The sequence below is a fragment of the Lithobates pipiens genome, unplaced genomic scaffold (genome assembly GCF_037356315.1).
Source record: "Lithobates pipiens isolate NorthernLeopardFrog02 unplaced genomic scaffold, aLitPip1_a1.2 Scaffold_23, whole genome shotgun sequence".
NCBI classification, from domain to species: Eukaryota; Metazoa; Chordata; class Amphibia; order Anura; family Ranidae; genus Lithobates; species Lithobates pipiens.
In genome coordinates, this window is record NW_027507785.1 from 28,637,727 (window position 1) to 28,665,719 (window position 27,993).

Consider the following 27,993-nt stretch of genomic DNA (forward strand, 5'->3'; position numbering starts at 1 on the left):
ATTCCTTTTTTTATTTTTCTTCCTTACTCCCCCTTCTCCCTGTCAATATTTATATTCACAAAGTGATAACTAGGACGCGGCATTTTTTCTATCAGTGTATCCACAGACACCACCCTGTGATAGATACACACTTGTTCAATTTTTAAAAAAGTATACCTGGTTTTGGTAGTTATGGCTGTATCTCAGGCCTAGAGGGTGCTCCCCATCTGAATGCAGGATGTGTGTCTGGAGGCCATGTCCGCCTAATCTGATCTACACTAGAGTTATTACTTAAGTGCTTCGAGTCTGAATAACTGACGGAGCCTGACCATTGAGTTTTGGTATATTCCAACTTCTCTTGTCCTAGCTTTTATCAAGTTCATGATTAAACAGTTAAACTGCATTCAAGTATGGACCTGCACTTTTTTGTCTACATAAAGTTTAGGTTAATGTGGCTACGGTGTTCCTTGGAAGGTGTCCCCCCTCATTTTCTAAAGGCTCTTCAGGGTGAAGGCACTAAAGATATACTACTTCACAGACACTGCCCTAAACATCCTTGTTAGCCCAGGTACTGCTACTTCTTACCCATCCTCAAAACATGGTTACAAGAAAATTCCAAATATTGCCCTTACAAGGACTCACATACACTTTCAAATTTATAGCACCAACCTCTAGGGTTGATTTACTAAATAGGTAGAACATGTTTACTTTGCAAAGTGAATTTTTACTTACATAAGTTAAAGAGGCGAAGCTGCGTTGACTTCATTCCAAAATCCTTTTTCTTTTTATATGGCTTGCCTTGCCCAACATGATTAGATATTCACTGTAGAGGGAATTTTCATTTACTTTCCTCTCATAAACTAAGGGAAAATTTGCTTTGCAAAGTGAACATGCTCTACGTTTTTAGTTATTAATCTCCAATGTCTAAAAATGTTTTCTGCCCCAAACAGGAATAAGTATTTATCAGTCCTTTTCTTTCCCATCTCAGAACTCGCCCTACCCTTGCTATTCCACATATTCATTGAGCCTTCATTTTTGGGGAAGGCTGCTCGACTATTGCAAACTTGATGATTTTTTTTTTCTTTTCTCCGGTTGCAAAATTACTTTATTACACTTGGCACCAAAATGCTCTTTCTAGAACTGTCCAAATCAATACTCCATTTTCTTCAGTTTCAGGCAACTAATCTGTGGGGAGAATGACAGGTAGTCACTATCCCTCAGCATGATTTTTTCCATCGTGGGAAGCTAGCCACGGCAGCAGGATCTGGAGACCGGCTATGACTGGCCATCATTTAGATACAAAAATGTAAAAAGTTTTCTTAATATTTCTTTTAATTGAAATATTTGAGAAAATATACTGCATGTTGAAGGTGAGTCTGTTACTTCAGAATTTCTGATATATTTTACAACTAAGCTGTGATCAGATCAAAAACAAAGGATTTTGGGTTACAAATGGAAACAGAGCTGAATGACTTAAAGGAGGGCCCCATTTTCTCATCTCCTGTAAATAACAAGTGCAAACCCCATTCTGGGCTTTCTTTTCAGACAGCCCAGCATGCACTGTACACACTGAAACCCAGCATGCACTGTAGACCCTGAAGCCCAGCATGCACTGCGCATCCTGAAGCCCAGAATGCACTGCACACCCTGATGCCCAGCATGCACTGTACACCCTGAAGCCCAGCATGCACTGTACACCCTGAAGCCCAGCATGCACTGTACACACTGAAGCCCAGCATGCACTGTACATCCTGAAGCCCAGCATGCACTGCGCATCCTGAAGCCCAGAATGCACTGCACACCCTGATGCCCAGCATGCACTGTACACCCTGAAGCCCAGCATGCACTGCGCATCCTGAAGCCCAGAATGCACTGCACACCCTGATGCCCAGCATGCACTGTACACCCTGAAGCCCAGCATGCACTGTACACCCTGAAGCCCAGCATGCACTGTACACACTGAAGCCCAGCATGCACTGTACATCCTGAAGCCCAGCATGCACTGCGCATCCTGAAGCCCAGAATGCACTGCACACCCTGATGCCCAGCATGCACTGTACACCCTGAAGCCCAGCATGCACTGTATACCCTGAAGCCCAGCATGCACTGTACACACTGAAGCCCAGCATGCACTGTACACCCTGAAGCCCAGCATGCACTGCGCATCCTGAAGCCCAGAATGCACTGCACACCCTGATGCCCAGAATGCACTGTACACCCTGAAGCCCAGCATGCACTGTACACACTGAAGCCCAGCATGCACTGTACACACTGAAACCCAGCATGCACTGCACACCCTGAAGCCCAGCATGCACTGCACACCCTGAAGCCCAGCGTGCACTGTACACACTGAAGCCCAGCATGCACTGTAAACACTGAAGCTTAGCATTTACTGCACACCCTGAAGCCCAGAATGCACTGCACACCCTGAAGCCCAGCATGCATTGCAAACCCTGAAGCCCAGCATGCACTGCACAAACTGAAGCCCAGCATGCACTGCACACCCTGAAGCCCAGCATGCACTGCACACCCTGAAGCCCAGCGTGCACTGCACACCCTGAAGCCCAGCGTGCACTGCACACCTTGAAGCCCAGAATGCACTGCACACCCTGAAGCCCAGCGTGCACTGTACCCCCTGAAGCCCATCGTACACTGTACACCCTGAAGCCCAGAATGCACTGCACACCCTGAAGCCCAGAATGCACTGCACTCCCTGAAGCCCAGCGTGCACTGTACACCCTGAAGCCCAGCGTGCACTGTACACCCTGAAGCCCAGAATGCACTGCACACCCTGAAGCCCAGAATGCACTGCGCACCCTGAAGCCCAGAATGCACTGCGCACCCTGAAGCCCAGCGTGCACTGCACACCCTGAAGCCCAGCTTGCACTGCACACCCTGAAGACCTTGTATGAAATGTCTATTTATAAAATACAGATCTGATACAAGTAAAAAATAAATAAATACTGATATAGAGTATTTGTTTAAAAAAATTTTAAATGTAAAATAAAATCCATAACCACTATTGGTTTCATTTAAAAGGAAGACTATTTTTACAAAATCCAATGTTAAACAAAAATAAATGAAACATAAATATCCCTGCTTCTATTTAAAAAAAAGACCATAAAAACATCTTTTGAGTATAAGTTTTTTTTATATATACCATATACTTCACTTTTAAAGCGGAACTTCATCTAAAATGTGACAGTCCGACGAGCTTCCTCCCCCTGCCTGTTTTGGAACATTTTTTTCCTCTTTTTGGAGCAGGTACCTATTTCTGGCAGGGAGTTAGATTTCCCCCCACCCACAACTTCCTGGGACATGTCACAGCAGGTCCCAGGAGACTGCAGGACCATTTGGAAACTGCAGTGCATCTCGCACATGTGCAGTGGGGAGCCAACTGTGAAACACCAGGAACTCACAACCGGCTTCTTACATCCAAGATGGCAGGGCTGGGGGACCCCAAGACTGGCAAAAAATTGGCCTGGACAGTGCTGAATCCTTGGTTCTGGTAAGTGTCTGTATATTAAAAGTCTGCAGCTACAAATAATTTTCCAATATTTTTCAAATACAAATAAGCAGAGCTCCTCTTTAAAGCTGAACTACAAGCAATCATCAGTGGTTGTTCACCTTTTGAGCTAAAGGGGGCCTCAAATTTGGCCCTGGACATCAAAAGGGTCTTCACATCATGTTCAATATATATAATGCTTGAGAGGACTGTCAAAAGCTGCAAACCTAATAGAGGAGACTAGGGTCAGAGAGTGTGGACAGGATATATTTTTGATTACAGAAGACAATACAAAACTGGGAACATGCATGTTACATGGGATAAATGCTATTAGTCCAATCAGTGTTACCATTACAGACTCCTGAGGTCCAAGGCCTGCACATCATATAGCATGTGGCCCTCAGGCTGCAGGTTGGTTACCAGGGGTCTAAATTCACACACACTATATATATATATATATATATATATATATATATATATATATATATATATATTAGTATCAGTTAATGTTTAATTTCACCATGGAGCTCAGTTTAAGGAGTGCAAATAAGGCACGCTAAAGTGTAATGCAACAAAATCGGTTGAGAAACCACTTTAGTCTGCCTTATCCACCATTTAATGGTATTGCGGCTTGATGAACCAGGGACAAAAAGAGTAAAAGAACAGATAAGTGGAACACAACATTAACACGCCCATGGCTCCTAAATAAGTCCCAGTCTCTACTCATTGGCAAAACACAGAGGTCTAAATGCAGGTGGCACAACAAAAGGTGCACCTTTAATTTAGTAGAAAATAAAAAACGATGGAAAAGGTTACATAAAAAAAAACTAATTACACTTTATCTAATTGCATGTGCCCATAACTTCCCTAGAACAGCTGCCAATATACATAATTGCCCCATTCTACTAAGTCCAGAAGCCCCTTGGAGACCATCATAATACGTCTTCCTCTGTTTCCAATACTCTGGTTCAACCATTGAAATCATTGCCGCTTTATCGTGACCCGTGGAGATTCAACAAAAAGGCATTTACTTTATATATTGCTGTACAGGTCGCATTGTCTTGTCACATGGATGAGTGGGCACAATAATTTGCCCGCGCAAGGTAGATCCGCTAGTCCCGGTATGGCAGCCAAATGAAGGAGATCTTTTCAAAGGATGCTGTGTTTGTCACAAAAGCTCAGCCGGACGCAGTTCAGAAGGTTTATTTTAGATGTTGGCTGACCTGTTGGGCTTTTAAAGTTCAGCGTTCTACTTATAGAGTAACCGGTGATTGATGGATCGTCCGCCACCTGCCCGCTGCATTCAGATTGTCAGGGGTTAGCTTCTGGATGCTCCAGTCTATGCAGACTTAACCCTACATTTTATTTTTAACACAGGATGTTTCTTTTTTTTTCAAAGTGCCTTTAGCTGGTCTCTGGGAGAAAGAGCATTGATCTTTTTTGGATTTGTTGGAATATGGGAGAAAAACTGAACTTCTTTTAAAAAGGAATACATTTTTTTTTTGGTATATACACCTGTATACAATTAAATTAAAGTGAATAACATTGATTATCTTATTACCGTAGCATTTAAAAGTGGGTTGCATATTTTAGGCAGCAAGGAAACATACTGATCTGCTGAATGCTGAAAAAACAAGCAAGCGAGTGACCTTGAAAAGGGCCAAATTGTAATGGCTAGATGACTGGGTCGGAGCAACTCCAGTACTGCAGCTCTTGTGGGATGTCCCCGGTTTGCAGCGGTCAGGAACTACCAAAAGTGGCCCAAGAAAGGAAAACTGGGGAACTGCCAACAGGGATGTGCCCAGTGGGTTAAAGGAAAAAACAACTGACCCGATTCCCATATCCACACCATTCAAGATGGATGAGGGAATCCTCCCACTGTGTCTTTGTATTCTTACGGGTAAGTGAGTGACCTGGAGAAGGGCCACATTGTAATGGCTAGACGACTGGGTCAGAGCAACTCCAGAACTGCAGCTCTTGTGGAATGTCCCCAGTTTTCAGTGGTCAGGAGGACCTACCAAAAGTGGTCAGAGGAGGGAAAACCGTCAACCTGGCAACAGGGATGTGCCAGTGGGTTTAAGAAAAAAACCTGACCCCATTCCCCCATCCACACCATTCGAGATGGATGAGGGAATCCTCCCACTGCGTCTTTGTATTTTGACAACGGGGAGACCCCCCACCATCAGAATACTTAGATAGTCTACAGGGCTGATCAAGCAGCTAAAATCCAACAGGGCAGATGAACAGAAGTTAATAGATCGACTTCTGTTCAATCACAATTGCAATATGTGGATTGTGGATTAAAATTTGGCCAGTCCCTGCCGAACCAGCCCAATTTCATTCCATGTATTGGAGGCTTAAGCATATCAAGACTAACTAACCATATACTGGAAGTTTGGTGGTGGATATGTGGAGAACATATTGTAGCTAAAGAAAACACAGCTTGTGGACACTTTTTATTGCTATAACTGTAATGAGTTGCCAGTTTACTAGGGAAGGAAGAAGCACAGTGTGACATGTGAAAAGAAACTGGTAGACTGCTGTTAAAGTCCTTATGGAAGCTTTACTCCTCACAGTACTTGACCTTTAAATAATTGGTGGGTGCTCAAATTGATTGCTACGGATTATGCTGTTTCAGAACCAAATACGGAGATACAAAGTCACCAGCACTCCACATAAATGCGTTTGAAATATTTATCATGAAGGCAGTGTCACAAAAATTATAAGAAACCAACATTTTGGAGCCTCCCAGGGTCCCTTTCTTGAGGGTTGATCACTATGTCTCTTCAAATAAAGGAACCCCCTGAAACGTTGGCTCCCTATGACTTATGTGGCACTATCTTTACAATAAATATTGATAGCGGAGAACAGATGTAGCCAGTCACACAGACAGCAGTTCATGCATCCTGGCTCCAAATAACAGTCTAGGTGTTTGTCTTTTTTGTGATCTATTGCTAGTAGAATTTGCAACAGGAGTGGGGATTGGGGCATGGGATGCTCCGAATGGTTATCAATTAACTGTATGAGGACACACTTTTCCTTAATAAAATACTTAATAGCTTGAAGTTGTAAACTACAACTGAAAACCATGAGGCAGGTCTCTAGGGCAGTGATGGAGAACCTTGGCACCCCAGATGTTTTGGAACTACATTTCCCATGATGCTCAACTACACTGCAGAGTGCATGAGCATCATGAGAAATGTAGTTCCAAAACATCTGGGGTGTCAAGGTTGCTTCAAGGTGATCCCAGGTATCCAATCCAACCAGAGATGAGACCCAGCAGAGCAGCGACACAATCCAAAAGAGGAGGGCTCCAGGGACAAGCTCACAGAAACCTCCTTGATGGGGAAAAGAACAGTTTCCTCAAGACTCCAAGCTATTTACCCACTCCCAGACCACCTTCTTGGCACACCTCCCCAGGGATTGGCCAGGGCATAGTAAATATTCAGGCCAGTCATTTGAAACTGTGAAACCATGAGCAGACCAAAGCAGATGAGCACAGCTTCTCTGAATACAGAGTGAGCCAAAAAACTAGATTTACCTAGCATCCTATACTAGGAGGGTCTTACACCCCCCCCCCCCCTAAAAATTAGCTCTGTCCTCATGGGCTAGGTAACACAAAAATGGCTCTTGTTACCAAGAGCAAAGAATCCCATAATAAAGAGGGAATGGGGAGAGGGGAAAATAACAGTGTAACAAAGAGGTATGTGGCATTCTACATAATTATACATAATAAAAATAATTTTGGTCAACGTACACAAAATGGTAAAGGGAATACTTTGTGTACAACATAGTGGGAGACTGACACCAGCCATACAGGTAGCCATCCAGTGACAAAACTCTTACAACAAATAATTATATGAATATTTAACCACTTTAAGACCGGGCCTCTTTTTTTAGATGTGTTGTTTAAAAACAGTTTGTTTTACTAGAAAATTACTTAGAACCCTCAAACATTATACATTTTTTTCTAACACCATAGAGAATAAAATGGCGGTTGTCGCAATACTTTCTGTCACACCGTATCTGCTCAGAGGTTTTACAAGTGCACTTTTTTTTGAAAAAAATACACTTTTTTGAATTAAAACATAAGACAACAGAAAAGTTAGCCCAATTATTTTTTTTTTATATTGTGAAAGATAATGTTACACCGAGTAAATTGATACCCAACATGTCACGCTTCAAATTTGCACCCACTCGTGGAATAGCGACAAACCTTTACCCATAAAAATCTCCATAGGTGACATTTAAAAAATTCTACAGGTTGCATGTTTTGCATTACAGAGGAGGTCTAGGGCAAGAATTATTGCTCTCGCTCTACCGATCGTGGCAATATCTCACATGTGTGGTTTGAATACCGTTTTCATATGTGGCCGCTACTCATATATGCGTTCACTACTGTACGTGAGCTCAGCGGGACGGGTTGCGTTTACATTTTTTTTCTTATTTATTTTACCTTTTATTATTTATTTTTATACTGTTTTAAAAAAAAATGGGTCTTTTTTATTCCTATTACAAGGAATGTAAAGATCCCTTGTAATAGGAAAACAAGCATGACAGGACCTCTTAAATATGAGATCTGGGGTCAAAAAGACCTCAGATCTCATATTTACACTAAAATGCAATAAAAAAAAAAGTGTTGTCATTTAAAAAAAATGAAAAAAATAAAATGGCCCTTTAAGAGCTATGGGCGGAAGTGACGTTTTGACGTCACTTCCGCCCTGTAGTGTCATGGAGACAGGTGGGGGCCATGTTCCCCTCACTCGTCTCCATGCAGAGCCACAGGAAGGACCTCTGCCGCTGCTAACGGCTCCGGTAAGCGGCGGATGGCACCGGTTCACGGCGGGAGGGGGGGGGCCTCTCCCACCATTGATAAAAGTGATCTCGCAGTAAATCTGCTGCAGGGACCACTTTTATCCTGTACCGGACCTTCGGCCGAACATGGGGATACCAGGGTTATGGCAGCTAGCTGCTTCCATAACAACGATATCCATCCTCAAAGTAGGGACTTACATCGGCATGCGGTGGTCCGGAAGTGGTTAAATACACATATATACAGCCTATCTGTCAGGGCTGGGCTTCTAGCAGCTCTCTTCTCAGTGTTCAAGGCTGCTCAGCTGTCAGTTAATTACCGGCCACTCATAGTTTTCACAGTGACTCACTTGGTTACCATTACCTGCCTCATTAGTCCCGCCTACAACCAACCCCTTTTTGCTATTTAAACTGCCTTGTTTATTCCCTCCAGTTGCCTTTGCCTGGTCAACATCTCTGCTGTGTTCCAGTTATGACTTTGCCTGGCTGTCGTTTATTCTGGTTCCTGATCCTGATCTTTGGCTTCTGACAACGCTGATTCCTGGCTTCCTGAACCTGGCTCGTCTGATTACCGATTTTGGCTTCCTAACCCTGGCTTCTGTTTTTGACTATGTTCCTGATCAGTATTATTTTTATTATTACATTAAAGGTGTGATATTTAACTGCATTTTCTGTCTCTGCCTGGTTCATGATCCCTGACACTATCTAGGTAGCTAAATAGCTATAAGTCATACACATATGCAGTCAGTGTAAATAAGGTTGAACTGTAGTCATCTGACGAAACACATAACAAATAAAGAAAAACTAGATCTACCTAGCATCCTATACTAGCCTATACTAGCAGGGTGCTAAATATGTAAAAAGCATTTATTTGCAGTGCTGGTGACTTTGTATCTGGTAGATTGCTGAGACACAATTATGCCCTGTACACATGACCGGAAATTCTGCCAGCAAAAGTCCGATGTGAGCTTTTGGATGGAAATTCCGACCTTGTGTATGCTCGGACTTTTGCTGGCGGAATTCCCACTAGCAAAAAAATGAGAGCAGGTTCTCAATTTTTTTGGTCTGAAAAAGTTCAGATCGGAAATTCCGATCATCTGTACCAATTCCAAAGAGGAAACAATTCGACGCATGCTCGGAAGCATTGAACTTCATTTTCGCGGCTCGTCGTAGTGTTATACGTCACCGCGTTCTTGACGGTCCAAAGTTCAGAGAACTTTTGTGTGACCATGTGTATGCAAGCCAAGCTTAAGCGGAATTCCGATGGGAAAAACCATCCAAGATTTTTCCGACGGAAATTACGCTTGTGTATACGAGGCATTAGTTTAAGGGTAGAGTAATACAGCCTCCTAGTAGCCAGGATCAGGTTCAGGTGCTAACTAAAAATAAAGGTCCATCAAAACAATTAACGATGGCTGGGAGTGAATCGAGGACAACCTGGGCTCAGAGTAGGTGAGCTGAATGATGCTGGTTATGAGATTGTGGACATCTAGTGGAAGGAAAAATGACTCTCTGTATTGAAGATAAATATTGTATCTGAAGCTGTTTTTTTATTTTTATTAAATCTTTTAATGGGCTATTTATTTTTAACTTGTTTTCTTTTGGCTGCATTTAAAGTTATTGATTGGTCTACTTCAAGTAAAAAAAAGAAAAAACAAACAAAAAAAAAAACATAAATAAAATTACATCTAAACGAAAGCATTTTGCAAATCAATCGACTCTGTCAAAAATACAGTAATTGTAAAAATTCAATTTATTCCAGTATCACGTGACCTACATCAGATTTGTCAGACATCTCTGCTACCCACTTGTCTACTCCAATCCCATGACTGACTTGCAAGCAGCAAATGATAAAAATCCCAGTACGTTCCACATGGATTCTTCTCGAAATGAGTAATAAGCCGGCAACCGACATGTACATAAATCAAATTATAATTAAGTCTGGAATTTACATCCAAGCAACACTTTCTTATTCATGCAGGAACTTCTCTCCTCATACTACTCACCATTTAAATTCCGATCCGGTTTCCCAAAATTCATATTTAATGATTTCTGCTCTAAAGGTATAATGATCATGCGTGATTTAATTATCTTTCACAGAGTCTATAACCAGGCAGCGTTTTATGCCAATATAGGGTACAGGAGATTGTCATCACACTGATACACTTTGGCGCTTTTATCTGTAATTCCACAGGTTGATTTAACATGCAACAGTCATCATGGATTGGGAAATATGCTCAGCAGCCTGAAAACGCAATCAGCAAAAAAAAAAAAAAAAAAAATGTATTTATTTTTAATCATACGCTCGTTTTTACAAGGTTACAGAAGTATGGAGATTACTGGAGGGAAAAAAAAAATATGTTTATACTGCTGTTTTATAAAACTTTAAAGTGCACCTGTGCCAAGTCTATGGATATTAAAGCAGAACTAAACTCTCTCAATAAACATATCACTATTTTATTTCTTATGCAGTTAACCTTAGTAAAAAGATAGATACTAGTTTTATTCCTCAGAACCCTCAAACATTATATATATATATATATACATATATATATATACACACACATATATATATATATATATATATATATATATATATATATATATATATATATATATATGTATATATATATATATATATATGTATATATATATATATATATATATATCTATATATATATATATATATATATATATATATATATATATATATATATATATATGTAGCGGGTGACATATTGGCTAAAGTGTCCCACAGGTGTAAATTTCGTTTTTGCCTCAGAACAGTAGTGGGGTTCTGAGGGTTAATTATGTAGGTTGACTTAGACATCGGTCTGGCTGGGTTGTGTTAGAAGTTCTGCTTCGTCGTGTGTGTGTTGAGGTGCACATGACAAGCTCAGAACCAGGCCTGGTTGGACGTTTTGGGTATCAGCCTTCTCATAGCCAATCGGCGGGAGTGCCGGGCCTCGCTGAGGAGTCTGGGAAGGGGTACTTAAGATGTGTGGGTCACGTGTTTAGGGAGAGGAGTTTGTGAGGCCCGTGTGGTCTGGTTTTTCCAGGACTGGGGGAAGCCCCGCAAGGGATCCCGGTCACGGGGTGTCCGACATCCCGCAAGATGTTCCTGTTAGTTACCCCCAATAGGCCCGTCTGGTCTGGGGTAGGGATCCGTCTGTTCCTGAGTCTCGGGAACCGGCTGGTCCGAGGCGTAGTAATTGAGGGAGGATTTAAGATGTCCGGGTGTGCTCTCGGCTTGGAGGGGCACCACAGCTCGTGGAAGTGGCATGGGAGGACTCTTCGGAGGAGGGCCAACAAGCTGGCATCCTGAGAAGTGCCTGGTTACTGAGTTGGGAAGGACATTGACGATTCCATGCTTTTTCCAGTACTATTAAGGAGACAGAAAACGTTCCAGGTACTGAGGAAAAAGGTTCCTGTTCACTCTTGATTACAACCTGTACACGTTCATAGGACTGCTCCAAGTTTTGAATCAAAGTGCTGACTGCCACGATCTCTGGCTAGAGATCTGTTCAGCCTTAAAGTACCCAGCTGCAAGTGGCTACTCTCTGGGTGGAATTAGAGACTTTGCTAGACCTGCAGTTCAAGGTACCTAAGTTCTTCACCCGTGCCCTCTGTTCCCATGAGAGACTGTGTTATTGGATGTTATCACTGCAAAATAAAACCTTTCAAAAAGGACTTTATCCGTGTCAGGGTTCAAGTTTTTGGGTATCAACCCTGGGAACCCTTAGATGTGGAAGAACAAGCCAAGTGAATGTAACCGGTAAGCCCAGTAAGTCAAGGCCGCCCTACTAAGGGTTGTCTAAAATCTAATGGGTGTAATTAAATTGTAATGTATTAGATAACATTTCTCTACAATTTCCAAACTTATGATATACTGCTGGATTTAAAAATCTCATTGAGGTACGAACATGCACTACAGATCAGTGTTAACTTTGAAGTCAAATTTCAATTTAGTTTTAGTCTTAGCCCTTGTACACACGGTCGGACATTCCGACGGAAAATGTCCGATCAGACCGTGTTGTCGGATAATCCGACCGTGTGTGGGCTCCATCGAACTTTTTCCGTCAGAATGTCCGACCAACAAAGTTTGAGAGCTGGATATAAAATTTTCCGACAACATGTTCCGATCGGACTTTGTCCGATCGTTTGTAGAGAATTCTGATCGGACAAAGTGCCATGCATGTTCAGATCAAATTACGAGACCAAAGCTATTGGCTACTAGCCTGAATGTAGTCCCATCGTAATGAACGAACGTCATCACGTTCCGAACGATCGGATTTTCCGACAACTTTGTCCGACCGTGTGTGCAACACCAGTTTTGGACAAAATCCGTCTGAAAAAATCTGACGGATTTTGTGGTCAGAATGTCCGACCGTGTGTACAATGGCTAAGTCTTTTGACTAAAAGGCCATTTTAGTTTTAGTCCCATTTTAGTCATCTTAACTGCTTTAGTCGACTAAAATGTTTTAGTCATTTTAGTCGACAAAATGAACACTGCCAGCACCCATCAAATTCAGCCTCACCAGCACCCATCAAATTCAGCCTCACCAGCGCCCATCAAATTCAGCCTCACCAGCGCCCATCAAATGCAGCCTCACCAGCGTCCACCAAATGTAGCCTCACCAGTGCCCACCAAATGTAGCCTCACCAGTGCCCATCAAATTCAGCCTACCAACGCCCATCGATGCAGCCTACCAGTGCCCATCAATACATTTTTGCTTGCTTACATTCATTCAGGGGTCGGGACACAGACACAGTCCTCTGTGCGAACAGAGCGGTGGCTGCCTGCTGATGCTGAGACTTAGTTGCTTGCTGCAGAGAGAAGAGAGTAGGAACAACAGTGGCCAGTGCCCTAGGCAGCAGTAGCGCCCTAGGTGGCTGCCTAGTTTGCCCAGTGGTAGCACTGGCCAAGGACACCTGCCTTTACACGCACATGAACTTTAATGGCATCCCAGTCTTAGTAGGGTTCAATATTGAGTTGGCCCATCCTTTGCAGCTTTGCACATTTGTGAGGTCAGGCACTGATTTTGGGCAAAAAGGCTTCGCTCACAGTCTCCACTCTACTTCATCCCAAAGTTGTTCTATCGGGTTGAGGGCAGGACTATGTGCAGGTCAGTCAAGTTCCTCCACCCCAAACTCGCTCATCCATGTCTTTATGGACCTTGTTTTGTGCACTGGTCCAAAACATTTGGTGGAGGGGGGATTATGGTGTGGGGTTCTTTTTCAGGGGTTTGGCTTGGTCCCTTAGTTCCACTGAAGGGAACTCTTAAGGCATCACAACTCCAAGACATTTTGGGCAATTTCATGCTCCCAACTCTGTGGGAACAATTTGGAGATGGCCCCTTCCTGTTCCAACATGACACACAAAGGAAAGTATACTTCCAATATTTATTGCCAGATATATTCTAGTGTCATACCATGTTATTGTTGCTTCATTTCTATTGGACAACAGAGTAGAAATAACAAGGATGCAACACTAAACATTTAAACATAGGGAGGTGTTTTTCAAAGAAATTTCTCAACAAAATAAAGTATGAAGGCATGGATGGTTGAGTTTTCTTGGAATATTACCCTCTTTCTGCTTGTGCTCTGGCCAAAAGATGGCTACAGCATGGGCTTCCAGTCCTGGAAGGACATCCATGGCCAAAAACCATGCATCATTGTATCTGACAAGGTTGCACCATTATTATGTGCGAAAATGCATCCTATATTGGGGTCGCCCAGGGGTGTCGGCGCTGGTCAGCCATTTGTTGTAGGTCACCGGCATATGGTTCACCAAGATCCCATCGTCATCGGAGCAACATGCCCTTATGCTCTCTGTAGTATTGAGTATAGCCGTTTGTTCTGAGTCTGACCCCTTTTATTTTTCCTCTTTTCTTTTTTGAATTCAACGCTTGATTAAAGATCTCTCTTGAATATTCCACTTCTGGAAATAGAATTTTTAATTGATTCATTGTGCCGGCTATCTGAACGCTTAGAAGTATAATTAGATCATTCCCCAGCAATCTCTTGTGCACAGCGATACCTCTTGTTTTTTAGCCTGCTTATCATTACGTGCATCACAATGCGTTTTGATGTGACTAATTGCGGCACGCAGCTCACGAGAGCACTTTCTGGTTGTTTAGATACAGAATGCTGAAAGGATGGGACTTTTTTTTTCTAAGTAAAAGAAAATAGATAGATTGAATGCCTATCCTGGGAACTGGAATTCCAGCCAAATTGTACAGAGTACTTCCAATGAGAATGGGACCACCTGACACAGCGGGGGACCTTCTTGGTGGAAAAGCTTAGGGTTACATCAGGGCTGAGATAGGTCTTGAGTCCTGAGCAATATCTTACATTTTATTATTTTTTTAAAATCTTTGTGTATTTAAACCAAAAAAAAATAAAAATCTATACATTACAGCTTAGAATTTCTTAGATATGGCGGCCATTGATGATTTGCTGTCCTCATTATTAACATATATGCCAAACTTAAAAAATAAATAAAAAATTCCCGGGGAAACTTTTTCTCTTTGCTTGCAGCAAGCCATTGTAGGTGGGGAATGTGCTTTATTCAAAGGGGTGCCGTTCTACAAGAGCCATATCATTACCCTATTGTACAATTTAATTTTAAAGTAGAAGTAAACCCTTTTTTGGCACTTGTACCTACAGGTAAGCCCATAACCAGGCTTACCTGTAGATACAGTGAATATCTCCTAAACATGCATGGTTATGCAATGCATACTAGCACATTATGACTTTACCTTGCAGTGTTTAAAAAAAAAAAATTGGTGTGGTTTACTACTTCTTTAAATACTGTATATACAGAAGGATGTACAGTATGTAATGGGGGATTCTACAGAGAACACCAACGTAATAGGGAATTTACATAGGCCACCAATGTAAATGGAGATATACACTGACCCCCAATTTAAGCGTGTATTTCTACGATAACCACCAATGAAAGCGAGAGGGATTTCTACACAGAACACCAATGTAATGGGGGATTTACACTGACCACCAATGTAAGTGGGCATTTCCACAATGACTACAAATGAAAGCGAGGGATTTCTACACTAACTACCAATGTAATGGGACATTTATACTGACCACCAAATGTAATGGGGGTTTTACACTCACCACCAATGCAAGCGGGCATTTCTACAATGACCACAGATGAAAGCGAGGGATTTCTACACTGACCACCAATGTAATGGGGCATTTACACTGATCACCAATGTAATAGGGGTTTTACACTGACCACCAATGTAAGCGGGGGTTTAACACTGACCACCAATGTAATGGGGGTTTTATACTGACCACCAATGCAATGAGAAATTTACCCTCACCGTCAACGTAATGGGCCATTCACACTAACCACCAGTGTAATGGGGGTTTTACATTAACCACCAATGTAAGGGTTAGGGTTACATTGACCACCAATGTAGTGGGGAATTTATACTGACCACCAATGCAAGGGGGGCATTCTACACTGATACCAATGCATTGAAGTTGGGGGGAGGGGTTACACTGACCACCAAAATATTAGGGGTTTTTCATAGACCACCAATATAATGAGGTAATTTACTGATGACCAATATAATGGGAAGATTGACACTAGTCCCCAATGTAATCAGAAGATTGGACTACCAATGTAAAGTTGATTCTACACTGATCACCAATATAATTGGGTAATTGGACACCAATGTAATGTGGCTATTTGCAGTGACCCCCTAGAGCCCCCCCATTCTGCAAAGCTACCCCACCATCTCTGCTAAACTCTGCATTCCAATCCCACCCCTCTGGTAATCTTTGCAACCTAAATACCTCCTGCTAACCTCTGCAACCCCAAATCCCTTCTCTACTCACCTCCACACCCCCTGCCCGCTATTTTTTTCATGGAAATCCCCCCTTCTCTGTTTACATCTGCACCCCCTTGTTATTTTTTTTACCCCCTCAATCCTGGTTAACCCTTGCATTCCAAATACCCCCCTCTCTACTTACCTCAGCTCTATAGCACCCTTCGATTATGTTGCCAAGTGTGGACCACCCACCATCCTTTCCCCTATATACATCATTACCTACATCTAATAACACAACTGCTTACCGCTTGCTGCTGTAACTTGTGAACAGAGCTGGAAAAGGAGGTCTTCCAATAATAAAAAGCCTGGCAAAGGAAGTGAGTGGTTGAAGACTTTCCCCCACCAGCTCTGTTTACAAGTAATGAAAAATACTGTCACACTAGTGGGTGAGGTTTGAGTATCCACCAGCAGGACTCTCCTGTTCAAACTCTACAAACCAGTTAGCCTTCATTCATTACTAGGAGACGGGTGGAGCTCACTCCCCTTGCCTGCAATCTAGTAGTAGGACTTTTCTGAAAATGTTGGGAGGTATCTCATGATCCCAGGACATAGCCTGAGACATAGCCATCCCAAGACAACTCACTAAAAAAACAGGACTGTACTAGTAAAAACTAAATAGCAAGAAAGTTGGTAAGTCTCTTATGCCCTGTACACACGACCGGTTTTCCCGTCAGAATGAACTCTGAAGGTTTTTCCGTTGGAGTTCCGTCGGAATTCCACTGAAACTGTCTTGCGTATGTAGCGGATGACATTTTGGACAAAGTGTCATTTATGTGTAAATTTAGTTTTTGCCTCAGAATGGTAATGGGGTTCTGAGGGTTAATTATGTAGGTTAACTTCGACATCAGTTTGGCTGGGCTGTGTTATGCCCCGTACACACGAGAGGGATTAAGTCTGACAGACCTCCAAAGGAGTTCCGCCGGAGTTCCGACGGAGTTCTGGCGGACTTTTCGACCGAACGGACTTGACCACACACCATCACACCAAACTCCGACGGAGTCGAACGTGATGACGTACGACTGGATTCGACGTAGGAAGTTCATAGACAGTAGCCAATAGCTGCCCTAGCGTCGGTTTTAGTCCGTCGGAGTAGCACACACACGAGCGAATTTTTCGAAGGGGACCGGGTCCGGCGGAGTTCCGTTGGGAAAATTTGAAGCATGCTTCATTTCTAAAGTCCGTCAGACTTTAGCAAAGCTAAAGTCCGTTGCAGCCCACACACGATCGGATAGTCTGACGGACTCAGTCCGTCGGAGTTTGGATGTCGAAAAGTCCGCTCGTGTGTACGGGGCTTTAGAGTTCTGCTTGGTCATGTGTATGGTGAGGTGCACATGACAGGCCAGAACCAGGCCTGGTTGGACGCTTTGGGTATCAGCTTCCTCGGAGCCAATCAGTGGGTGTGCCAGGCCCCGCTGAGGAGTCTGGGGAGGGGGTACTTAAGATGTTGAGGTCACGTGTTACAGGGGGTTCGTTTGTGAGGCCATAGCGGTCTGTTCCTGTTTCCTGGACCAGGGTAGCCGGGTTTGACGCTCCGCAACATGCTTCTGTTGGTCACCCCCAATAGACCCGCCTGGTCTGGGGTAGGGATCCATCTGTTCCCGAGTCTCTGAACCGGCTGGTCCGAGGTGCAGTAACTGAGGGAGTATACAAGGTGTCCGGGTGTGCTCTCGGCTTGGAGAGGCACCACAGCTCGTGAAGGTGACCGAGGGAGGACTCTTTGGAGGAGGGCCAACAAGCTGGCATCCTGAGAAGTGCCTGGTTACTGAGTTGGGAAGGACATTGACGAATTCACGCTTTTTTCCAGTACTGTCAAGGAGACAGAGAACGTTCCAGGTACTGACGAAAAAGGTTCCTGTTCACTTTCAGTTACAACTTGTTCAAGGTCAGAGATTTTACAAGTTCTGAATCAAAGTGCTGACTGCCATAATCTCTGGCTAGAGATTTTTTCAGCCTTGAAGCGCCCAGCTGCGAGTGGCTACTCTCTGGGTGGTATTAGAGACTTTGTTATGTCTGCAGTTCAAGGTGCCTCAGTTCTTCACCCTTGCCCTCTGTTCCCATACGAGACTGTGTTGTTGGATGTTACCCCTGCAAAATACTGTAAAACCTTTCAAGAGGACTTTATTGGTGTCAGCGTCCAAAGTGTTGGGTATCAACCCTGGGAACCTCTAGACGTGGAAGAACAAGCTAAGCGGAGGTAACCGGTAAGCCTAAACAGTTAAGGCCGCCCTGCAAAGGGTTATGGCCGCTACATGTACACACGATCACAGCAAAGTCCAACCATCAAGAACGTGGTGACGCACAACACATACGACGGGACTAGAAAAAGGAAGTTCAATAGCCAGTAGCCAATAGCTTCCATCTCGTACTTGCTTCAGAGCATGTGCCGTTTTTGGTACGTCGGAACAGCATACACACGATCGGTTTTCTAGATAGGAATTGGTTCCGTTGGAAATATTTAGAATATGTTCTATTTCTAGCTTCCGTCAGACTTTTTCTGTTGGACATTCCGCTCGTGTGTACGCGGCATTAATCTGTGGAGCACATTTTCTTTAGGGACTTCAACAAGCAACCCCCCTAGAAAATGTTTTTTCTTTTTTTTTTTTTCTTGAGCTGTCACAGGCCAATGTGGGAATACAGTTGCTAATTTTGCTTTGTAGGTGGATAAGGCTTAATAGCATTAAACTTTGAAATATTAGCCTTGGATTGCTTAAGTTGATGGCTGAGCACTTGTTATGAGTGTTATCATTCATGGTTTAATACATTGTCAAGGTTATTTAATTGTTGAATGACTTGTTGATGGTTGTAGAAAAATATGTCTTTTGCATGTGAAGTGTTTATGATCTGTCCTTTTTATCTTAAGTGATGGAAGCACAATTCCTGCCTAAAAATGTTGATATTAAAGCATTAAGTATGCATGGGTATGTTTTAGATCTTGATCGTGTGAAGAGCTTTGTGTTCAAGAGGCGTTCACAAAGTATTTAAAAAGCTTTAAAGTATTAGTAAACCTAAGGCAAGTTAAACACATAATGGCAAAGCTTAGCCAATAGTTAAGCATGCAGTTTAGGTAAAAATGCGTCAGGGACGCATAGGCGGTAGACGAAGCTTGGGTTGGTACAGGGGAAGACAGACACAGAATACACATAACAGTAGGCAAACAAGTTGGGATGTTGCAACTTGGGCTGCACTGAGCATGTCTATACAGTGGTGTGAAAAAGTGTTTGCCCCCTTCCTCATTTCCTGTTCCTTTGCATGTTTGTCACACTTAAGTGTTTCGGAACATCAAACCAATTTAAACAATAGTCAAGGACAACACAAGTAAACACAAAATGCAATTTGTAAACGAAGGTGTTTATTATTAAAGGTGAAAAAAAATCCAAACCATCATGGCCCTGTGTGAAAAAGTGATTGCCCCCCTTGTTAAAACATATTATAACTGTGGTTGTCCACACCTGAGTTCAATTTCTCTAGCCACACCCAGGCCTGATTATTGCCACACCTGTTCACAATCAAGGCATCACTTAAATAGGAGCTGCTTGACACAGTAAGGTCCACCAGAAGATCCTTAAAAGCTACACATCATGCCAAGACCCAAAGAAATTCAGGAACAATTGAGAAAGAAAGTAATTGAGATCTATCAGTCTGGAAAGGGTTATAAAGCCATTTCCAAAGCTTTGGGAATCCAGCGAACCACAGTGAGAGCCATTATCCACAAATGGCGAAGACATGGAACAGTGGTGAACCTTCCCAGGAGTGGCCGGCCGCCCAAAATTACCCCAAGAGCGCAGCGACGACTCATCCAAGAGGTCACAAAAGACCCAACAACAACGTCCAAGGAACTGCAGGCCTCACTTGCCTCAGTTAAGGTCAGCGTTCATGCCTCCACCATCAGGAAAAGACTGGGCAAAAATGGCCTGCATGGCAGAGTTCCAAGGAGAAAACCACTGCTGAGCAAAAAGAACATCAAAGCTCGTCTCAATTTCTCCACAACACATCTTGATGATCCCCAAGACTTTTGGGACAACATTCTGTGGACCGATGAGACAAAAGTGGAACTTTTTGGAAGGTGTGTGTCCAAGTATATCTGGCGTAGAAGGAACACTGCATTTCATAAAAAGAACATTATACCAACAGTAAAATATGGTGGTGGTAGTGTGATGGTCTGGGGCTGTTTTGCTGCTTCAGGACCTGGAAGACTTGCCGTGATAAAAGGAACTATGAATTCTGCTGTCTACCAAGAGATCCTGAAGGAGAATGTCCGACCATCTGTTCGTGTACTCAAGCTGAAACGAACTTGGGTTCTGCAGCAGGACAATGATCCTAAACACACCAGCAAGTCCACCACCGAATGGCTGAAGAAAAACAAAATGAAGACTTTGGAGTGGCCTAGCCAAAGTCCTGACCTGAATCCTATTGAGATGTTGTGGTATGACCTTAAAAAGGCCGTTCATGCTCGAAAACCCTCTAATGTAACTGAATTAGGACAATTCTGCAAAGATGAGTGGGCCAAAATTCCTCCAGGACGCTGTAAAAGCCTCATTGCACGTTATCGCAAACGCTTGGTTGCAGTTGTTGCTGCTAAGGGTGGCCCAACCAGTTATTAGGTTTAGGGGGCAATCACTTTTTCACACAGGGCCATGATGGTTTGGATTTTTTTTCACCTTTAATAATAAACACCTTCATTTACAAATTGCATTTTGTGTTTACTTGTGTTGTCCTTGACTATTGTTTAAATTGGTTTGATGTTCCGAAACACTTAAGTGTGACAAACATGCAAAGGAACCGGAAATGAGGAAGGGGGCAAATACTTTTTCACACCACTGTATATAGGGAAGCAGACTGGCAGGTGGGCCAGGAAGTGATAGAAGGGAAAAGAATATAAATCCACAGTAGACCAGGTGACACCCATAGGTGAACAGAGAAGCCAGTGTAGCGTCCTCTTGTGTGCATAGTTGTATAGTGTAGATAGAGGCTTGTTAGATTCCTGGGTGTGAGTCAGAGGGAATACTTCAGGTCAGGCTGGAGGGCTCTACAGGTTCTACAGGTCAGGTCTCAGGCAACTCCCCCTGGTTCTAGAAGCTTGGAGAAGTTTCTGGAAACTAGTGGGTGGAGGCCAGAAAGTGCCAATCTGAATATTTATGGGAATCTGGTCATGTAGGAGGCCTGGCAGGGTGGCTGAACCAGCCCATAAATATTGTGGAGCCTTGCCAGTGGGGGAGTCAGGTGGAAGAGGGAGTGCTGAAGTGCTGCAACATGTAGCCTTAGGGGGGCCCAGAGAAGGGGGGTCTACGGCTGGAGGTTGGAAAAAGGAAGCTGAAAGAGGGATCTCCACTGCCCTGCAGTCCACCGGAGATGGACAGCCTGCATAGCCAAGGAAGAAACTAGCCCAGTGAAAGAAGACAGTGGATGAGACCAACTGGGGTGAGCACAGCGCTGGATCATGGGACAGGTGAGTGGCTGTTTTCTAAAAGTTAGCAACTACAGTTTTTTATTTCCATAGATGACAGGAACTCTGCTTTAATACTTCATGGCATATATTCAACAAGACTTCGGAAACATTCCTCAGAGATTTTGCTCCATATTGACACTATAGCATCACACAGTTGCTGCAGATTGGTCAGCTGCACATCCATGATGCAAATCTGTCATTGTACCACATCCCAAAAGTGCTCTGTTGTATTGAGATCCGGTGGCTGTGGAGGCCATTGGAGTACAGTGACCTCATTGTCATGTTCAAAAAAAATTTTGAGATGATTTTAGCTTTATGACATGGCGCATTATCCTGCTGAAAGTAGCCATCAGAAGATGGGTACACTGTAGTCAAAAAGGGATGGACATGGTCAGCAACAATACTCAGGTAGGCCATGGGATTTAAAGATGTTCAATTGGTATGGTACTAAGGGGCCCAAAGTGTGCCAAGAAAATATCTCCCACACCATTACACCACCACCACCAGCCTGAACCGTTGATGCAAGGCAGGATGGATCCATGTTCTCACCCTACCATCAGAATATCGCAGCTGAAATCGAGACTCATCACACCAGGCAATTTTTTTCCAATCTTCAATTGTCCAATTGAAAGCAGTTTCACCTACAGCTGCAGGAAAAGAACACCGTGAGCACTTCTAGAGCCCCAGGGCCTACAATGGAGAGGGCCTCTAGGTGCCATACCCAACCAGTTCTCCCTGGGACAGTGCTGCTGAAGAACAAGTCTGTTCTGGAATCCCTTGCTCTGAGCTACTCTTTGAGACAACCAGGTGGATGGGCAGTTTTCTTTCTGGGGATTCTGAAGAGGTTCGTTTAAAGGGAACCAAGTGCTCCTTACAGAGAAGGTCTAGGATACATACGTATTTGTGTTTTTTTTTGTACAGAATTAGGAAGTTTTTGTCCTCCAAGTTGTGTTTCAAGTTAAGTTGGGAATCCCATATACCCCTAGACCCTATCCAAGTTGTTTACCCATAAATAAAACTACAAAAACAAGCCCATGGACTGGTTACCGACTTTGGATGCAAGTTGGAAAATGTGTATTGCCTGGCTGTGCAGGAATAGGGGGACCCAAAAACTCAATGGCTTAGGGGGTAGCGCTTCACCAGCAACACATCTGAATGGAGTCATAGATCTAGCAGAACTACTGCAGCAAGGAGGTAAGAATTTCACAAACAGAAATCTTCAGGCTAGACCATGACATGAGGCTACAGCAGCTTGTTACATGATTCTGTGCTGTGCATTCTCCATCACTTGTTCCAGTGTTGGTGATGCTGAGCTGGCTCAGAAAAGGGGACGGAGCTGGAATCAGGGAACACAAGGGCTTGGACAGTCATATCCAGAGCCACTCCGAAGGTAAGAATACCAGCATCTTCAGGGAGCAAAATCAGCGCCCCCCGAGTCATTTTTATAGCACAATTTTTTTTATGTCTGACCGGCATTTACATTTAACTATCAATATTTTCCAAAGCAGCAAGCAGTCAAGCTATATTTCTATACAAATACCATTACTAGTCAATGAGACCTGGCACTCTCTCTTCCAAAGCAATAAACCTCCTCTTTATATATAGCGTGGCAATAAAAGAGCCTTAGATATAGAGAGATATTAACTGCTCCTGAAAGCACGTCTGCAAATTTTCTGTCATCTTAAAAATGACAACGAGGGAAAAGCTGGTCGGAGAAGAAGAGACAATTTTGTTTTGCAAAAAAAAAAAAAAAAAAGTCATGTTCAACAGTCCCTTTTATTAGGCCAAGCGATGGGCTCAGCAGTCTCAGACATCTTCGGCGGTTACATAAAAAAAAAAATGAAAAAAAAAAAAACACACAATCCCTCCCCTCCTGGATACAGCAGTACACTCCATTAGTTAGTGTCTACCGGAATCATGAACTAGATTTTCTACAAAGCATTAGCATCGTCCCCCTGTGAAAGGTGACTCTCACAAATGTGACCTACATCTTGATGCTGCGGAGTTATTGCTTGAAGAAAAACTGTACGTGTCTGTGGCTTGGTCTATTTAAAGAGATGCCTGTCATAGGCAGGATACTAAAAGTAGACATTTTTGTTAAATAAGCCAATGTTCAACCATTTTACATATGCATATTGGTTCGTATACGGGACCGCAGCAATCTTGTGGGCTGAGCCAATGTTCATCCACATGGACAGGAATCCAACGACTAGAAGGCATTGACGTAACAGGCTTTGTTCTTGGAACAGCTGGTCTAGGTTATATAATGGTCGTTGTACGTAAGAAGGTTCTCATCTATCCAGGTCATGGTATAGCTAGAAGTAGTTAGTCACATTTCAACTTGGACTTGTTCTGTAAGGGATATGCAAAAAGTATACCTGCTCTGTTGTCCTCTGTTCTGAGGAAGAGCAATGGTGTGACCAATGACAGCCATCACAGGTCATGGCTTTCAGTCATAGCCATCCATTGTGTACTATTATGATCTCTGTAATTGGTCACAGTGATCACATAGTACAGGGGTCAATCACAGCAGGCCTGTATCATGTGATAGCTGTGGCTGGCCACATGATACAGGCCTGCTGTGATTGACCCCTGTACCATGTGATCACTGTGACCAATAACAATAATACATAATGGCATATGAATGGATGCCAGTTATAAAAATGATTGCTTAGAACTCTGCTCTGAGGAAGAGCAATGGTGTGACCAATTACAGCCATCACAGGTCACAGCTTTCATTCATAGCCATCCATTGTGTACTATTATGATCTCTGTAATTGGTCACAGTGATCACATAGTACAGGGGTCAATCACAGCAGGCCTGTATTATGTAATAGCTGTGGTTGGCCACATGATACAGCCCTGCTGTGATTGACCCCTGTACCATGTGATCACTGTGACCAATAACAATAATACATAATGGCACATCAATGGATGCCATTCTTCAAAATGATTGCTTATAACAGTGATCAGATCATCCGTGTAATCAGCAATCGCAGTGAAAAAATCCGGATCACCTCCCCAGAGCAGTACAGTGTCACTATGGTGACCAGGGGCCAATCCTACGGTCACAGACGCCTGGGCGCAAAAAATATTTTTGCCGCCCCCCCACTTAGGCACGGTCATCTTACTAACTCCTCACCTTTACAAATGTTTCTGTGGCAACGACCCCAGCTCTCCATTAATACCTATCTATCCTACAAAAAGATTGCCACACCAGGGTCACTAGGAAGACTACGCTGGAGACTGAGCTAAATAATATGTAATATGTAAAATATCTCTCTACTGATAGACAGGTTAAATAGAACATATGGGCAGGCTATAGTTATTCAAGAATTTGCTTACTTTTAAGTGGCTTTATATACCGTATATACTCGAGTATAGGTCGATCCGAATATAAGCCAAGGCCCCCAATTTACCACAAAAAAAATGGGAAAACTTATTGACTCGTGTATAAGCCGAGGGTGAGACATGCCTGTCCATCCCTGTGTGTCCGTCCATCCCTGTGTGTCCGTCCATCCCTGTGTGTCCGTCCATCCCTGTGTGTCCGTCCATCCCTGTGTGTCCAGCCGCCCTGTGTGTCCAGCCGCCCTGTGTGTCCAGCCTACCTGTGTCCTGAGCCTGTGTCCTTCTGCACATACGGCGGCCATGCCAGGATCGCCGCACCTCTTCTCGTCTGTGACAGACGGCGGCCATTCCACTGTTCAAAAGCCGCGCCTCCGTCTGTGATAGGCGGAACACTCAATTTCCCAGCAGTCTGTGTTCCGCCTATCACGGACATCCTCTCATCCTCGTCCGTAGTATGAGGATGAGCGGATGTCCGTGATAGGCGGACCACTGACTGCTGGGAAATTGAGTGTTCCGCCTATCACAGACAGGGAGGCGCGGCTTTTGAATAGTGGAATGGCCGCCGTCTGTCTGCACGACACGCTGATCGGGTAGACAGACGGCGGTGACTCGAGTATAAGCCGAGGGGGGCACTTTCAGCCTAAAAAAAGGGGCTGAAAATCTCGGCTTATACTCGAGTATATACGGTAAGCTTTGAAATGAGTCTTCACTAACCAATGTAGCTGCAGACCAGGTACAATAAAGTACTTCATTCTCGTATCCCTTGAGGTCATGGGAATCAATGGGTGATGAATTGCAATTTCTGTGCTTCCACTTTAATATTTTATTAGTAGATTGCTTCACAGAGGCACCACATTGCCCTTGTGCACGAATTATCCGAATGATGATAAAAAAAACTGAAAAAAAACAGAATCGAATGAAACGAATTAATAATAATAAATAATAATAATAAAAAATTTTTTATTATTATTATTGTTATTTATTATTATTAATTTGTTCCATTTGTTTAAATACGGCGTTCGTTATTTATAATTCATAACTTTAGATAAATTTGTATTCGTTACTCTCACTAACAGCAACATTTTAAAGGAAATTCCAAAACCTCTAATTTAATAGTTAGTAATAGTTAAGTTATTATTAGTTATTATTTCAGATTTTGGAATTTTCGGGTTTTCTAATTTTCTAATTTAGGAATATTGAAACTTACGAATATCCGGAAAAATTCGTTAAACGGGTTTTCGTTAACTTGAATATTTCCAAATTAAAGAATTTGTTGAAAATTCATTAAAAAAAACAAATTCGGAACGAAACCAATTGCACATACAGTAGTTTGTTGCTGTTCCACAGGCGTGCACAATTTCAAAGAATGCCATGTTTGGTATCTATTTACTCAGTGTAACAGCATCTTTTTAATTTTACCAAAAGAAAAAAAAAAAAGTATTATATTATGTTTGTGTTCAATAACATTCAATAAACAGCTTTTTTTTTTTTTTTTTAATCTGTGCTTGGAAAACCATTGAGCAACACCCAGCATTTTATTCTCTATGGCCTCTGCTTCAAAAAATATATAATGTTTGGGGGTTCTAAGTAATTTTCTACCAAAATAATGCTGATTTTTTTCATGTATAACAGAATTGTCAGAATTGGCTTGGGCAGGTAGTGGCGAAAATATATCTAACCCCAAGAAGAGAATCTGCAGCTTACCAGTCCTTAGATGTGATTGCTGCATTCGTTTTCTTCTTTTACAGCTTTTTTTTTTTGCCCTTATTTCACTTGGTGATCCTGCCAGTAACAAAATCTTGCCCAAGGGTGACCATGCTCACTGTACTGTACCTATAGGATAATTCTTACAGAGAGGAAAGAACTGAAGGGATGACACAAGCCATATTGTAACATAGGTTTCCTTCTGAGAGTGCTGCCAATTGAAACTGAAATAATACTCTTATTATTTAAAGGTTAACCATTGTCATTAACCTTGGCCTTAGCTTATTCTCTCTGATCCCAATACACGGGGTCTGCAGCATCCCAATCCACTGACAGCAAAGTTAAGCTGCTTTTGGAAACCTCCTGACAATACGGAGGCTTGCCATTGAGACATATTATGGAAGGGCAGTGTTAACCAATTAAGGACCAAGCAATTGCAATGACCGCCATTTTATTCTCTAGGGAAGGGATGTGCAATTAGCGGACCTCCAGCTGTTGCAAAACTACAAATCCCATCATGTCTCTGCCTCTGGGTGTCATGCTTGTGGCTGTCAGAGTCTTGCTATGCATCATGGGACTTGTAGTTCTGTAGCTGCTGGAAGTCCACTAATTGCATATCCCTGCTCTAGGGTGTTAGGGGAAAAAAAAAGTAATTTTCTAACAAAAAAAAAAGTTTTTAACTTGTAAACAAAAAATCTCAGAAAGAGGCTATCTGAAATTTTTTGTTTACAAGTTAAAAACTGTTTTTTGTTTTTTTTTGCTAGAAAATTACTTTTTTTTTCTAACACCCTAGAGAATAAAATGGCGGTCATTGCAATACTTTCTGTCACACCGTATTTAAGCAGCGGTCTTACAAGCGCACTTTTTTTGGAATACAGATTTTTGAATTAAAAAAAATAATACAACAGTAAATTTAGCCAGATTTTTTTGTTTTTATATTGTGAAGGATAATGTTACTCTGAGTAATTTGATACCCAACATGTCACGCTTCAAAATTGCGCCAGTTTGTGGAATGGCGACAAACTTTTACCCTTAAAATCTCCATAGGCGACGTTTACCAAACTGCGTATGTGTTCGCTTCTGCACGTGAGCTCGGCGGGATGGGGCTTGTTTAACCACTTGAGACCCGCGCTATAGCCGAATGACGGCTACAGCGTGGACCTCCTTTGCCGGGACTACGTCTATTGACATCGTCCCGTGCATGAGTGGCCTGCGCGCCCCCTGAGGGGCGCGCGCGGCGCGCTCTGTGATCGGCGAGTCTATGAGACTCGCCTGATCACTGATCCGAGCAAGGGGTCGATCCCGACCCCTTACCACGTGATCAGCTGTCAGCCAATGAC

At 43.0% G+C, this 27,993-nt stretch overlaps 1 protein-coding gene and 1 long non-coding RNA gene across 11 annotated transcripts in view; one reads left to right on the forward strand and one right to left on the reverse strand.

Moving 5' to 3' along the window:
• TENM4 (teneurin transmembrane protein 4) overlaps positions 1-27,993 on the reverse strand; it is a 2,098,843-nt gene that overhangs the window by 1,230,022 nt on the left and 840,828 nt on the right. The window lies entirely within an intron of this gene.
• Positions 3,299-8,963, forward strand: LOC143927360 (uncharacterized). Its single transcript, XR_013262263.1, has 2 exons — positions 3,299-3,487; positions 8,730-8,963. It is a non-coding gene; the product is annotated as an uncharacterized LOC143927360 (long non-coding RNA).